Source organism: Lepidochelys kempii, chromosome 14, assembly GCF_965140265.1.
Source record: "Lepidochelys kempii isolate rLepKem1 chromosome 14, rLepKem1.hap2, whole genome shotgun sequence".
In the NCBI taxonomy this organism is placed as follows: Eukaryota; Metazoa; Chordata; order Testudines; family Cheloniidae; genus Lepidochelys; species Lepidochelys kempii.
This window is the reverse complement of record NC_133269.1, coordinates 28,067,539-28,083,345: the sequence shown is the minus strand read 5'-3', so window position 1 is coordinate 28,083,345 and position 15,807 is coordinate 28,067,539. Positions and strand designations below refer to the sequence as shown.

Genomic DNA, 15,807 nt, shown 5'->3' with positions numbered 1-15,807 from the left:
CGTCCACCCCTTCCTCCTGCTCCGAATCCAGGGGGGTCCCTGCACCAGGGAGGGAAGGACAGGGGCGTGGTGGGCAGAGCAGGATTCAAGACCCCCCTTCCCACCTCAGGCACCCAGGGCAGATGGGGCCCCAAACCTCCCTCTCAGGGATGCCTTCAGCCCCCAACAGCTGCAGAAGCCCAGAGAAGAAACCCCCCTCCACTGGCCAGGACTCCAGGGGAGGTGCCGATTCCCCCGGCCCTGGAGCAGCAAGGACCAAAGTGGCAGCAGCTCTTCATGCCCCCACCCCCAGGTCCCCGTGCGGAAGGGGCAGCTGTGTGATGGCTGCTGCTGTCCGTGGGGTTCGCGGGGCTCAGGCCAGACACCTGGGCTGAGACCCGCCCCCCGTATCCCTGGGAGAGCATCTGGGCCCAGGGTGTTCACATCCCGTCCTCAGCCCTCCCGGAGCCCAGCCCGGCTCCTCACCTGGAACAAAGCAGTGGCCTCCATCGGCCTGGCTGCCGCCAGATGCCCAGGTGCTGCCACTGTCCCATGCTGAGCTGCCGGTGCTGGGACAGGGACCTTCCCCCTCCTGGCCTGCAGGGGCTGGAAGGTCCTCAGAGACCGGGCAGGGCGATGCCTCCTGATGGGAACGAGGTCTGGGCTCCTGGGGCCGCTGCTGCCCACACAACAAGCCCCAGAGCCACCCTGCCCGGCGCCCCTCCTGGGCTGGGTCCTGTCTGCAAAACCGCAGCCTGGGCCAGCTCCATTGGGGCCTAGTCGGGGCCTCTCCCAGCTCGGCGCCTGCGCCGGGAGCCGGGGTCCTTTTCCAGAAGGCCGGGCACTTCCGCCGTCTGGCCTGGATGGGACCTGCTTCCCCGCCAGCAGGGATGCAGGGGTTGCTCTGCCCCTTGGGAAGACGGCAGCTGCTTCCCTCAGGCTCTGGGGCCACCTGCAGAGCCTTCCTCCGCAACATCCGCAGGAGCCTGGCCATCCTGGAACCGAGCGGGGAGCAGGGGTGAGACTGGGCTCAAGGCAGCCTTTCACTCCTGGGCCTTTTCCGTCCCTCCTCCTCCCTGCTCCAGCCACAGCCGCCCCCTCTGCCCGCACAGGAGTGCAGGGAGTGCCATCTACACACACGGGCAGGAGTTCATTGCATGATCCGCTCCCAACGTTCCCCCTCGTAATCCCTGCTGCTGCAATAGCCAGGAAGTCTCATCCTTTTCCAGCAATGAGGTCAGTCCCAAAGACCATCGGTTACTCTGGAGAAGCAGTCCCCTCCTGTCGTCCCAGGCCACTCTCCCACCCAGGCTAGAGAAGGAACAGAAGCCAGGAGTCCGGACTTCTCCTGGGAAATCATTCCTCACATCAAAGTCACAAAGGCCCTCGGCACAGGAAGCACAGAGCCCTCCTCATTCCCCATTGATTTCCAGGCTCAGCAGCTCACAGGGTCTGGCTCACCTCAGAGACTCTCAGCCTGGGGAAGGGTTGGGAGGGAAGGGCTGGGAGGGGAAGGGCTGGGAAGCCCCATTGCTGGAACCTTTCCAAACACACTGGAGACGGCTCTGGAGAAGCCCCTGCCTGGCCTAAGAGTGAGGGGCTCTTGGGGGCTGTTTGCAAATGAAATCCCCCTTTGGAGATAGTCTCTCCCCCAGACAGAGAGGGGAAGACACCGAGGAACCCGAATGCCACTCACGTGCTCTCAGTGATGGTACAATGGATGGCGGATGTTCAGGGTCAGCAGACGTCCCTCACCCTCCTCCTCACTCTCCAAGCCCAAGGCAGGCTGGAGAGGGTGGTGACCTCAGGAGTTACCCTGCCCAGCCAGCAGGCAGGGTGATGACACGAGGGCGATCGACTGGCTGTGAAAACAAGAGTCTGTCTGATTGCCAAGGGACGGAGAAACTCAGCCAGCAGCAGGGGGTGCAGAACACGGCCCTAGGGCGGAGGTGACAGCGCCTCCGGGATCCTGACATCCCAGCACTTTACTCACCTTCCTGGAGCCTCCCAAACCCACTGGGCTGTAGCCATGGGACCCCAACCCTACTGACGGCAAACGGGCCTCAGCTGCGACCACAGGGTCACACCGAGTGTCAGAGCCATGGATGGACCCCTTCACTGACCACTGCCGCACACTCCCTCCCACAGCTGGCAATTGCAACCAGGCCCTAATGTCTGGTCCCCCTGCCTTTGAGAGAGAGTGTCACTCCTGCTTCCATTGCTGCCTCTTGATCTGTGGGACTTTGGGCAAGTTGCTCCCCCTCTCTATGGCTCTCTGGGACTCACATTCCTGAATGGGCTTTATAGAAGACAATGGTTAAAGTTTGGCCCCAACTAGTTCTTGTTTCTCGAGACTATCCATTTTAGCAAAGTTTAGAGTTCTTGACATTCAGCACCTGGAAACATCCCTTTCTCCTTCGCAGATGGCCTTAACATCCCTTATCTCACCCAGGCTTCCTGCTGCCTGGAGTTAGAGAATTGACCCTGTTCCCATTGGACCTACCCAAGGTGTCACACAGCGAAGCGGTGACGGAGCCAGAAAGAGAAGACAACTGTCCTGATTCCTGTTCTAACTAACAGACAACAACCCCCCAGAGGCAGGGATAAGGCCCAGGAAATAAGGGGTGAACATTTTCATGGAAACCTTTTTCTGTCAGAAAATCCATTCAAAGGAAACCACTTTGTTTCTTGAAATCATAACAAGTAGGATGAAAATTCTTTGCAAAAATATCTATTTGCAAAACAAGAGCATCTCCTGTCCGTCACAGTGCATTCAACTGTCTCATCATACACAAAGGGGAGACACTATGCTCTAGAAAATTGGATGAGATGCTTCACTCTGAGCTAAGTAGTTGCTGCTTTTCACAATTCCAAAACAATAAAATACAAATCAAATTGAATATTAGGTTATAATCTGATATGGCTCAGTGTGATAGGACACCCCCCAGTCTGCACTGCTCCGAGTGACACTGTTCAGTGGATCCCCAGCATCCACCCATGGTGAGGTAAGTGGGAGAGGATTGTTATTCATTCTTGACAGAAGGAGAAACGAAGGCTGAGAAAGGAGCAGGGACTTGTCTTAGCTGATGCAGCCAGTCAGTAGCAGAATTGCTCTCAAATGAGCTACAGACAAACAATTGTTCATAGTAATTATTCAGCAATTATTTCAGAAGAACTGGAATGTTCGAGAGGATCATGAACTGCTCCGAGACAATGAATGGAGAGCAGCATCCACATTGGTCAAACGTATAACTGATTGTGACTTATTTGCTTGGTCATAAAAGAGAACAACAAAGACCAGAGTTTCCTCCCTGTCAATAGCCCCCTCCTCAGCCAATCAAGGTTGAGACTTTGAGGGGTGGGAGGCTAAGGGTTCTCATTAAATAGCCCAAAGAATGGCCCCGGTCACCACCGAGGGGATCACTCTCGGAGCACTAGTCCAGTCTCCCCTCTCTGTGAGGGCCTCCCACAACCCCCCCGGACCCCGCTCCACACACAGAGCTCCTGGTGGTGGGAGGAGAGCAGAGGAAAAGGACAAAGGAAGCAAGAAGAGAAAGGTAGGAGGGACAGAGGAAAAGGGAAAACAAAAAGGAGAAACCCCAATGTCCCCAGTAATTCTAAGGGACAAAATCCTAGGTCGGAAATAAAATACTGCCCCCACAATCTAATGTTTTCCTTTCCTAAAAATCAGCCAGCACCTGATGGATCAGACTGAACAGGTTCCAAACCTCTCCGAGGCTCTTACCTTCTATACAGGGACGTCTGTTTTCGAGCAAATCCACTAAAAGAAAAGGAGAAAACTCCAAAGAGGGTCCTCCTTGCGCTCACGTACGTGCAAGTGAATGCTCTCTCAGTCCTCCAGGAGAGACCTCGAGAAGGAGACGTGCTGAAGCAAAGCCACAGGGATCTCCGAGCTTGCCCCTGTCCTGCACCCCTGTCCTGCCTGGCTGATGTCAAGTTCTCTCTGTGAGGTCATCGCCTCCCCACCACCTTTGTCCAATAGGCTGAGGTCCTGCCAAAGGCTCTTGTGATGTCACTGCCACACCCACCACTCCCCTGCAGTGCTGATGTCCTGCCCCTGTCCAGCTACATTGGATGTTTCAGCCGCTTCCCCTGGATCACCCCACTCAATGTCACTTCCTTGTGGGGTGACACCGACTACATAGTAGAACACAGAAGTTCTTCCCCAGGCCGCAATTAGGTTTTCACAAGTTAGTTGACTTTATGGCCAGAAGGAACCATTCGAGCATTTAATCTGATCCCCTGCGTATCCTAAGGCCTCCTGTATGTCAGAAGAGCTGGGCTTTTCTTTTACTCAAACATTTTCCAGAAAGGCATCTAGTCTTTATTCGAAGAGATCAAGAGATGGAGAAGCCATCATTTCTCTTGGTACTTTGTGCCAATGACAAACCACCTGTTAGGATATAGATATTCAGGCCTGTCTGCAAAGGCCTATACTCTAAGAATTTAGGTGTATTCTTATCACTTGGCTAGTGATAGAGGTATAAAAGAAAGAATCAAAATCACTGTCTGCTGGTGTAAGGGCCTTCTCTTACTGTGACAGTCTGAGGCCCTGTTCTTAGGCTAAGGCCTTTGGCTAAGCAGCAGAGGCAGCCATAAACTGGGAAGCGAACGGTCACATCCTCACATTCCAAACTAGTCACATTGAAATAAGGTGCTATTGGGCTGTTAGGCAGTATCAGGACAGGATTGTATTCCTATCACCTCCAGAGAAAGGGAAGTGCCTAGAAAATGTGAAAGGAAACTTAGTTTGATAGCATCCTGTCTGGCAAGAACTCACTTATCAATAGCTGGGATGTGAAATCCTCACTTCTGTATTGTTTTGTCATTATAGTTCCCACTTTGCTGTTGTTTGTCTGTATAATCTCTGTCTGGTTCTGTGATTGTTCCTGTCTGCTGTATAATTAATTTTGCTAGGTGTAAACTAATTGAGGTGGTGGGATATAATTGGTTACATAATCATGTTACAATATGTTAGGATTGGTTAGTTAAATTTCAGGAAAATGATTGGTTAAGGTATAGCTAAGCAGAACTCAAGTTTTACTATATAATCTGTAGTCAATGGGGGGTGGGTGGGGGTGGGCATGTGGGTGTGTGAGATGGGAACAGGGAATGGGGGTAAGAAAATTGGAATCATGTTTTGCTAAAGGGGGAGATGGGAACAGGGAATGGGGGTAAGAAAATTGGAATCATGTTTTGCTAAAGGGGGAAATGGGAACAGGGAATGGGAGTAAGGAAGTTGGAATCATGCTTGGCTAAGGGCAGGAATCGGAACAGGGACATAGGTGTAAGGCTCTGTGGTGTCAGAGCTGGGAAGGAGGATACTAAGGAAGGAAACTGGAATCATGCTTGCTGGAAGTTCACCCCAATAAACATCGAATTGTTTGCACCTTTGGACTTCGGGTATTGTTGCTCTCTGTTCATGTGAGAAGGACCAGGGAAGTAAGTGGGTGAAGGAATAAGCCCCCTAACACCACCCTCTTACAAATCTGGGTCTTATTGTCATTATCCTTTTTCTGATTTCTGCTTCCATCCATGGGGTTTTGTCATGCCTTTCTCTGAGACATAAAAGAGCCCTTTTATACTCAACATTTTCTCTCCATGAAGTCAAGCAACTCACTTCTCATTCTTCTCTTGTATATACTAAGCAGATTGAGCTTTTTCAATGTCTCATAATAGGGCATCATCCCCATCACTCAGTTATGAATCTTTTCTGCACCCTCTCCAATTGTTTTAACATAATATTCAAAATGTGGACACAAGAACTGGATTCAACATTCCAACATCAGTCTCACCAATGCTCTTTCACTTCCCTTTCCATCCTCACTACTCTATCCAGCCAAGAATGGCTTTAACCTTTTTTAACACAGTTTCACATTGACAGCTCATGTTGAACAGCTTGTCCACTATGACCCCAAAATCCTTTTCAGGGTCACTGCTTTCCAGCGGATTGTCCCCAATTCTGTAGGGTGCCGCCTGACTCCTTTGTTACTGGAGGTATGGGGTTGCATTTGGCTTTATTAAAACCTAATTCTTTAGTAAGTATTTTAGAAGAACTAGCCCATTAGAGAGAGAATCGTGAATTACTCCAAGACAATGAATGGAGAAAAGCGGCAAGTGCAATCAAATACATGTTTGGTTACGCCCTATTTCCTTGGTCTTAAAAGAGGGTCACAAGGACCTGAGCCTCCTCCCTCACAATAGCCCCAAACTCCCCCAATCAGCATTGAGACTCTGAGAAGCAGAAAGCTGAGAGTTCTCACCAGATGTCCCGGGTCACCACCGGAGGGAGTCACTCTTAGAGCACTATTCCAGCCACATGTCTTTGGGAGGGCCTCCCGCAATGAGAGTTGGAGTGCAACCCCCCCTCCCTCCCTCCGTCCCCAACTCCACACGCACAGACAGGTCCTGGTGGTGAAAGGAAAGCAGGGGAAAAGGACAAAGATGCAAGAGAAGACGAGAAAGGAGGGAGAGACAGGAAAAGGGAAAACAAAAAGGAGAAACCCCAATGTCCCCAGTAATTCTAAGGGACAAAGTCTTAGGTCGGAAATAAAATGCTGCCCCCGCAATCTAGTGTTTTCCATTCCTAAAAATCAGCCGACACCTGATGGATCAGACTGAACAGGTTCCAAACCTCTCCGAGGCTCTTACCTTCTATACAGGGACGTCTGTTTTCGAGCAAAACCACTAAAAGAAAAGGAGAAAACTCCGAAGAGGGTCCTCCTTGCGCTCACGAATGTGAAAGTGAATGCTCTCTCAGTCCTCTAGGAGAGACCTCGAGAAGGAGACGTGCTGAAGCAAAGCCACAGGGATCTCCGAGGTGGCCCCTGTCCTGCACCCCTGTCCTGCCTGGCTGATGTCAAGATCTCTCTGTGAGGTCATCGCCTCCCTACCACCTTTGTCCAATAGGCTGAGGTCCTGCCAAAGGCCCTTGTGATGTCACTGCCACACCCACCCCTCCCCTGCAGTGCTGATGTCCTGCCCCTGTCCAGCCACATTGGATGTTTGAGCTGCTTCCCCTAGATCACCCCTCTCAATGAGCGTTCATTGTGGGCTCAAGCCGAACACAGTAAAACATCAGAGGCTTCTCCCCATGCTAGGCTCATTTTTCATCAATTAGCAGACTTTATGGACAGAAGAGACCATTAGAGCGTGTCATCTGACCCCCTGCATATCACATGCTTTCTGTAGAGCATAGGAGCTAATTTTTGACTACACACGTTCCAGAAAGGCATCTAGTCTTCATTAGAAGACATCAAGAGGTGGGGAATTCCCACCACTTCCCTTTCTAGTTTCTTCCTTTGGTGATTCGTCCTCACTGTTGAATATGTGTGCCCTCTTTCTAATACGAATTGGTCTCTTTTGAGTTTCCAGCCACTGGGTCTTGTTATGCTTTTCTCTGATAGATTAATGAGCCCTTTAATACCCAATATTTTCTCTCCATGAAGTCACTTCAACACTTCAATGATGTCACCACCCAATCTTTTTTATAATCTAAACAGGCTGAGCTCTTTCAATAGCTCACTAGCATCTGCCAGGAAGGGAGTCCCCACAGAGGGACACCATAATCTCCCAGGGAGGGAAAAGGCTCTCACTGCCATTTCTTAACCTCATGGGGTGTTCTCCTGTTCTGCCAACCCCACCCCTTTTTCAGTATCTCCAGGTGCCTGAGGGAGCAGGAACCAGAGGCCATCCTGCAGCTGGGACAGAGATGGAGGTTGATGACCTACCTGCCCGTAGTGACCATGGTGCAGGACAGCCCTCAGGACATGCGAATGCAGCTCCAGATCTGGGAGCAGCTTCCCTTTGCTGGCACGAGACCTTGCAGGTTGCGGTGGGTGAGACAGGCACTAACTTTTGGAAACCCTCAGTGGGATCAGAGGGTAATGGTTTGTAGAAAGTGGTGTTGGAGAGCTTTACAAAAACTAGACAAGAACGGTGCATGTTGCAGGGCAGCTCCAGCCCCGGTGCTGTCAGTGAGACGTGTCCTCCCAGCCCTGCCTGACGGGTCTTTCTGTTTCAGACCCTCCTTGGAACTGCAAGAAAAGTCCAACCTGTAGAGTTGTGGTTGCAGTGATAGTTGTATGGTCTGCGTTGATTGCTGCCATCATTGCTCTGGCAGGTGAGTTCCCAGCTTCCGCCCCGCTCCCTTCCCCTCCATCTATGATCTCCGCCCATCCCATTCCCCCGTGACCTGCCACACTCACTCTCTCCTCCCGGCCTGTCCGGCTTCTGCCCCTGGGGCAGAGGATTCCTGGGGGATCTTCCTCCCAGACCCCTGCACCTGGGCACTCTCTGTGTCAGGACGATCTGACTGACATTAGCCCCCCCAGCCCATCTCTGAGCACTTTGGACCCAAGTCACCTTTGCCACGCGCCATGAAGCAGTCCCTGACCAGGGTGTCCAGTGGGACAGGATGCAGTGCAACCCTGAGCCCTTTGCCTTCCCTGTGTTACTCTGAGGTTACCAGCTTGGCCTTCCTGGATCTTCAGGTCACGCCTGTGGCCGGGCGGCAGGTGCTGCCGTGTTATTGAAATGAGCCATAGAATTAAGTCAAGACCCCTCCACCAGCGCAGTGTGGAAACCCCCCAATCGCTGAGCTTGGCCATGAAGTGTCCCTTAGCACCATTCACTCCCCCGGGCTGCACAGACAGCGTGTGCTCATGCAGAGGGCGTCTGTTTCCGGTGAACATGAACCCTGTTGTATCCCCCCGTTGTCAGGGGCAGGGCGTGCTGGGGAATGTCGGGGGTGGGATTTCTCTATTGTCCTGGGATCCGATCACTGGGCCCCAGGAGGGTTTAGCAGCTGGCAGAGGGGATTGAATCCAGGTCCGTCTGCATTAGGAATCCTCTGTGCCGATGTCATGACGTCCGTGTAGTTGAATTGGTGCAAACCGCTAAAGCAGACGCACTGCACTGGTGCACAAAGGAGCTTGCCTTGGTGCAGTTTGCTGCAGGAAGTTACCAGAGCGAGCCGCACTGCTCCAGCGCATCTCCAGGAGGTGTTTGCCCTGATGTCACTGCGTCACTGTGATTATACTGGTGCAGATTGCTCGGATACAGATGCGCCCTGAATCCCAGCTCCCTGCTGTAATGGCAGGCTGTTGCAATGGGCAGCATTGGTTCTCGCTGTGTAAGGTGGGAATCTGTGAGCTTAAGGTTGGTTACACACCTGCAGGTGCAGGGAGCTCTGCAGAACATGTGGCATCTGAGCTGGAGATGGATGGTGGAGACAGCCTGTGCCATCAACTGTTAGTCACTGACTTCTCTGCTCAGTTCAGTAGGGCAGGGGTGTGGGCTACCGTGCACTGGACAGTGAAATCTACAGGGTCAGACATGCCTTGTGAGTGAGGTGAACACATGCTCGCTTTCTGATCACCGCTGCCACGTTTCCTAACTCTTCCCAACTTAGAGTGTCTGTTCCTCGCTGAGCGCCAGCCACATGGGAAGGCTTGAAAACCAGCTACCGAGTTACTGTGGTGCAAACAAAAGTGACGTGCTCGAAAACATCTGGAGGGGTTTGAGTCCAACTCCTCTCAACTAGACAGGCCTTTCAAATCCTCTTTGGTGTCACTTATGGGTGACCCCACTGCTGCTCTTTCATGGCTCTGAAAGGGTTACACAGCCGTGAGGGCTTCCAGAAAGTGCCTTTCTTGCTGCTGTGTTTGGGGAGAGAAAAGTCTGCAGGTAGGAGGTGAATTAAGTTCCATCATTCCTGGCCCACAGTGCAACAGGTCACTTCCCATGGCTGTGGTTTCTGGCGCCCCCTTGTGGCTTTCATGTCCCTGAGTGAAAGTTCCCACGTTCTTCTCAGTTGTTCACCTGCTGTTTGTTGCTAGGTTGAACGTCCAGCTGTTGATCTTGTGCCTGGGGTGAAATGCTCTGAGCTGTGTCAGTCCCTCGCAGGCTGGGAGTGTCCCTGGAATCCTTCTTGCCAGGCAAATTTACAGTGACAAACGTCTCCGTCCCCCTGCATCTGATTGCAGTGGACCAGCCCCAGCTGGGGGTCCCAATGGGCTTGGCAAGCCGGTCAATTGACTGCCTGTTTGGCAGCAGTCAAATGCTCCAGCGAGAGCCCTGGGGGTAGGAGGCAGCCTGCCTTTCGGATTGCGTCTTGGAGCCTCACTGGTGTTTTCCAGAACTTGGTTTCATTGTTTTGCCTTTTTTTTCTGAGCTAAAATAACTCAGTGAAGTACATTTTTTAAAAAATTAGGTAGATCCATATCTATCGAAAGCTAAACCTACTGGAGACAATGACGTCTTGCTCTTTTTTCTTCCTGGCGGGAGGTAACCAATTCTGATAAATTGGTATTTTAAAATATCTGACCACTCTTTGACAGATTTGACTGGTCAGTTGACCAATTTTTGTACCAGTCAAATGCCCAATTCTCGTTGCAATTCTTACCCTCCATGTGACTGTCTCATTCTCAGCGCTGACCTCTCAGCTTTCATCAGCTGATCTGTGCCCCCCTGCGAGCCCCTCGTGCCCGGACGGCTGGAAAGGATACCGAGGGAAATGCTACTATTTCTCAGAGACGGAAGGGAGCTGGACCGACAGCCGAAGCCGCTGCTCTGCCCCGGGTGCCTCCCTGGCTGGGATCGACAGTGATCAGGAAACGGTGAGAGACTCTCGAGTTGCCAGACACTAATCTGGGCACAGGGATGGCTGCTGCAGCAGGACCTGGGCTCTGCCCCATGGGGTGAGGAGCAGCTGTGAGCCCTCCCGTGCTGGGAGGCCGGAGTGAATGAACTTCCAGCCGCTGAACGCCAGCCCTGGCTGGGCCCAGGGCCCTACTGCCTGTGTGTGATCACAGGGATTGCCCATTCTCCGCTGCCCCCCTCCCCAAATAGGGAGACAGCTTCTGTCTAGGGCAGGGCTGGCTCAAGCATCTCCTGGCCTGCTGGCTGCTGGAGTGGGACTGAGAACCCAGCCAGTGCTCCTGTTGTGGGGATGGGAAAGGAGCAGCCAGCTGAGGAGGCGGGGGAGGAGGGGATCCTTTCACATTGACCCCTCCCACTTCAGCTTGCCTCCCTCCCTCCTCCTGCCTTGCTGGGGTGAGCGGTGGCTGCTCTGTGAGAAGAGCCGTCTCTGCAGAGAGCTCAGACCCAACAGCTGCCCCCAGCTCAGGGGGACTTGGGGTGTGGGTAACTGGGAGCACCGGGGTGGGGCTGCTGTGTGCGGTGGGAGGGTTAAGACTGCCCGGGGGATCTTGTGCTTTGCAAGAGGGAGGGGAAAATCCCCCCTGAAAATAAACTGAGCACCCTTCAATATGTGACTGGGATTCTCTGCAGCACAGAGCCCTGGAGGGGCGGTGGGGGGGGGAGCATGGGAGGTGGGGCTGATACCTGCTGTCCCTCAGCTTTCTTTAAGGCGTTCCTGCTGCGCCATAAGGGTGTCTATGACCACTGGATCGGCCTCTGGAGGGAGCAGGGTCAGCCCTGGAAATGGGCCAATGGCACCAAATTCAACCACCTGTGAGTCTCTCTCACCCCTCTGGACTAATTCCCTGGGCTTGGGGATTCTGGTGTCTGAGCGGTTTGAGCTCAGGTAGATCCACCATTCAGTGCAAGTGAAACCACCAGACACGACCCTGGTCCGTTCGCGTCCTGCGTGTATCGGAGACCGATGGGAGCCGGCGTGTCCCTGAACTCTCGGCTCCTCCCCGCAGCACGGTGCTGGGCCGGAGACAGAGCCCGCCATAGCCAGAGATGCCCTCGCTGCGCGCTGGGATTTCAGCTGGGACACTCGCTGTTCTCCCCCAGCCCTCTTCAGCAAGGTCCCTGGGGTGTCTGACCCGCCCTGGGGAAAGGAGGCAGCAGGGAGCTCAGGTTAACAGTGGCTGCTGGAGAGGGCAGCATGCCGAGCACTGCATGGCAGGTGCAGGTCCCGCTGGGGATTGCAGCCGGCAGGTTTGAGTGACTTGGCTGGTGAGGCCTCTGAATCCGCAACAAGGCACCGATGTTAAAGGAGCCTGCGGTTCACAGGTGCTGGACGCCTGGGGCTCCCACGGGAACGGGGTACAGTAGTGATGGCTGCCCAACACCCCGCGATGGGTTTCAGTGGGCTCCAAGTGTGATCACAAAACCAGCGCTGCTTGAACCCTGGGACTTCAGCAGTAGAAGCATGAGCCTCTGCCATAGGAGCGAAAGAATCCACTTCTTTAACTGAAACTCCCCCCCGATTGATAAAGCTCTTTTGCAGGCCAGCCATTAGAGGGGGATGGAGACCCCCCCCCCACTTCTCTGGTCTGGGTTACTTCAGTACTTTGAAAAATCAGGCTCTTTTGGCGCTGGGTCAGGGCTCCCCAATGGACAGTCCCCATTCTGCTGTATTGGACCCAACCTTTGGATCCCACCTGCTTCCAGCCTCACTGGGTCTGAAGAGCTACCAGACACTGTCCTGAGTTCGAGCCTCTGTGGCATTCTCCTGGGGTACAGACTCCCTGTCTGGTATGCTCCTTAGGATGTGGGACCCTGCAGATCAGCTGCTGTAGGATCCAAAACCAGTGCTGAACCCTCCCAAATCTCCCGAGAGGCATGTTGTCCCTAGAGCTCCACCCTCCACACCAGATGAACTCTGGGAGACTTACGTGAGGGTTACAAACAAGGAACACATGCTTTCACAAAGGAACTTCTTCAACACTCTCTTTTTCCCCCATGCCCAATGGAAAGCTCAAGAGTTATAGATCAACGGAGAAGGAAACCCCTGAATGCAATTTCTTCTTTCAGTGTCATCTTGGTTCTGCTCCATGTGTTTCAAGGAGGCGAGATCCTTCCTGTCCCCCGCTTTTCCTGCTCAGTCGTCTGGTTCTGGTGATGGTCTGCCCCTCTTGTTAGAGGGCCGGTCCCTTTTGACAATCAGTCTAACAAATTCTCTCTGTCCTGCTGGGGACTGTCCATTCTTCAGCACCCCTGTGGGCTGCTCAGCATAGAGGGTCAGGAACAGTCAGCGGTTCTGCAAAGCCCCCGCTGTCCTGAGCTCTGCTCCTGAGGGGCTGGGAGAGTAGCTGCTCCGCACTCAGGCCTGCACTGTGGAGAATGGCTCCCCTGGCTGGGACTGGTGTGAAATGCCCGGCCTCTGCCTGACTGCAGCTCCCTGGCTTCTGTGTGGCAGGTTTCACTTAAGAGGAGGAGGTGACTGTGCGTATCTGAACGACGAGAAAGGGGTCAGCAGCTCACGGTGCTACATGGGAAGACGGTGGATCTGTAGCAAACCTGAGGTGTATGTGATGGTGTCATAAATATAAAGGGAAGGGTACACACCTTTAAAATCCCTCCTGGCCAGAGGAAAAATCCTTTCACGTGTAAAGGGTTAAGAAGCTAGGATAACCTCGCTGGCACCTGACCAAAATGACCAATGAGGAGACAAGATACTTTCAAAAGCTGGAAAGAGGCAGAACATCAAAGGGGTCTGTGTCTGTCTGGGTGAGGCTTTTGCCAGGGACAGAACAGGAATGGAGTCTTAGAACTTAGTAAGTAATCTAGCTAGATATGCGTTAGCTTATGATTTCTTTAAATGGCTGATAAAATATGTTGAGCTGAATAGAATGAATATTCCTGTCCGTGTGTCTTTTTGTAACCTAAGGTTTTGCCTAGAGGGATTCTCTATGTTTTGAATCTAATTACCCTGTAAGGTATTTACCGTCCTGATCTTACAGAGGTGATCCTTTTCTTTTTACTGTTTCTTCTATTAAAATGTTTCTTTTCAAGAACTGAATCCTTTTGTCATTGTTCTAAGATCCAAGGGCTTGGGTCTGTGGTCACCTATGCAAATTGGTGAGGATTTTTACCAAACGTTCCCCAGGAAGTGGGGTGCAAGGTTTTGGGGAGGATTTTGGGGGGAAAGACGTTTCCAAACAACACTTTCCCAGAAAGCCGGTTAAACGTTTGGTGGTGGCAGTGGAAGTCCAAAGGTCAAATAGTTTGTACCTTGGGGAAGTTTTAACCTAAGCTGGTAAAGTAAGCTTAGGAGGTTTTCATGCAGGTCCCCACATTTGTACCTTAGAGTTCAAAGTGGGGAAGAAACCTTGAAAGATGGGAAAAGAGACCGCACTCGAAAGGGGCTCAAAATGAGACTCCTAGAAGTGACACTTATACAACTCACACCTACTTGAACAAGCCAAGATCTCAAAATCAGGCAGTGGGGCCCTCAAGCAATAAGTGTGTCTCGTTTAAACTCCGTATGTGCCATCTGCTTTTGAACCTTTTAAACTCAGGGTTACGTTGTCAAGCTTTTCTCTGCAGCTGAGAGGGAGTGATCTCATGAGAAGGAGTCTTACCTCATTTCCCCAGCATGTGGCTAAGGGAAGGCCTTGTTCATTTAGACTCCAGAACAGCATTTCTCAAATGCAGCCAGCAGCTGATTGTTTTGCAGCCACAAGAGCCTCCAAAGTGCCCCAACAATCGCTCAGATGTTAAGTATTAAAGGTGTCTTCTAAATGCCATAAATCTTCATGCGTGCTCCCTTTTAAATAGTACCATGCCGGCAGAGCTGAGCTACATAGGTGTGGTTTTCTTTCAAGTCACAAAGTGTATTCTTTGGCTAAGAACATAAGAACGGCCATACTGGGTCAGAGCAAAGGTCCATCCAGCCCAGTATCCTGTCTGCCAACAGCGGCCAACGCCAGGTGCCCCAGAGGGAGTGAACCTAACAGGCAATGATCAAGTGATCTGTCTCCCGCCATCCATCTCCACCCTCTGACAAACAGAGGCTAGGGACACCATTCCTTACCCATCCTAGCTAATAGCCATTCATGGACTTAACTTCCATGAATTTATCCAGTTCTCTTTTAAACCCTGTTATAGTCCTAGCCTTCACAACCTCCTCAGGCAAGGAGTTCCACAGGTTGACTGTGCGCTGTGTGAGGAAGAACTTCCTTTTATTTGTTTTAAACCTGGTGCCCATTAATTTCATTTGGTGGCCCCTAATTCTTGTGTTATGGGAACAAGTAAATAGCTTTTCCTTAGTCACTTTCTCTGCACTACTCATGATTTTATAGACCTCTAACCACTGTGTTTACATCTCATGTTATTGTAGCTCTGTAAGTGGCTATGGGCCATCTCACTGCGTGGTGTTTGGGTAGGTTGCGATTGTTCATGGGGGTGGGGAGGGAGGTGAAAAAGTTAAAATGTGACTGGGTATCAGAAAGTATTTCAGGTAATCTAGTGCCAGAAAATGACCTTGAATGTGACAGCAGGTGGCTCCTCTGGGACCTTCTGCTAAGAAAAGCAAAACATAGAAAGAAAAAGAAACACTTCAGCACCAGGGGGAAAGGCAGTTTCCTGTGTTTCCGAAGCCATCTGATTCCATTTCTGAACAAGTTGCAGTGTGAGAGAGAAATTCATCAAATTGAAATGTATGTCGTGCAACGTCCCTACAGCACTTGTGCAAGGGAAGTTGAACCAAATTACTACGGTGAGCTTCAGAGGCGCAAGCTGTTAAATGATGCAAAAACCAAGCTGAAAAGACAACAGCAACAGCTCAGATTTTGTTGTTACTGTTATCATTATTATTACTGGGCTATGTTGACTGGGTTTTTTTTTGTGTGAAAGAAACTTTGGACATATTGGCAGATACATTCTTTCGTTATTAGTCATTATCCTTTCTATTATGTAAAGCATTTTTAAATTTAGTTCAGAATTGTTGTACAGCCGTCCACCTTTGACCAAAAAAGCAAAAGAACAACAAAAAAGACAAGACTGTGCAAAGCACTGGTTTGTTCTGTGTTTAGGTCCAGTAAAGATAAGACACAACTGTACCTTATATTTATTATTGAGTATGCAAAAAATCCCTATGTAAATATGCAC

General features: G+C 51.5%; 1 pseudogene; it reads left to right on the top strand.

Moving 5' to 3' along the window:
* LOC140898246 (C-type lectin domain family 2 member B-like) overlaps window positions 1-15,099 on the top strand; it is a 47,628-nt pseudogene extending 32,529 nt beyond the window's left edge.
* The last annotated feature ends 708 nt before the right edge of the window (window positions 15,100-15,807 follow it).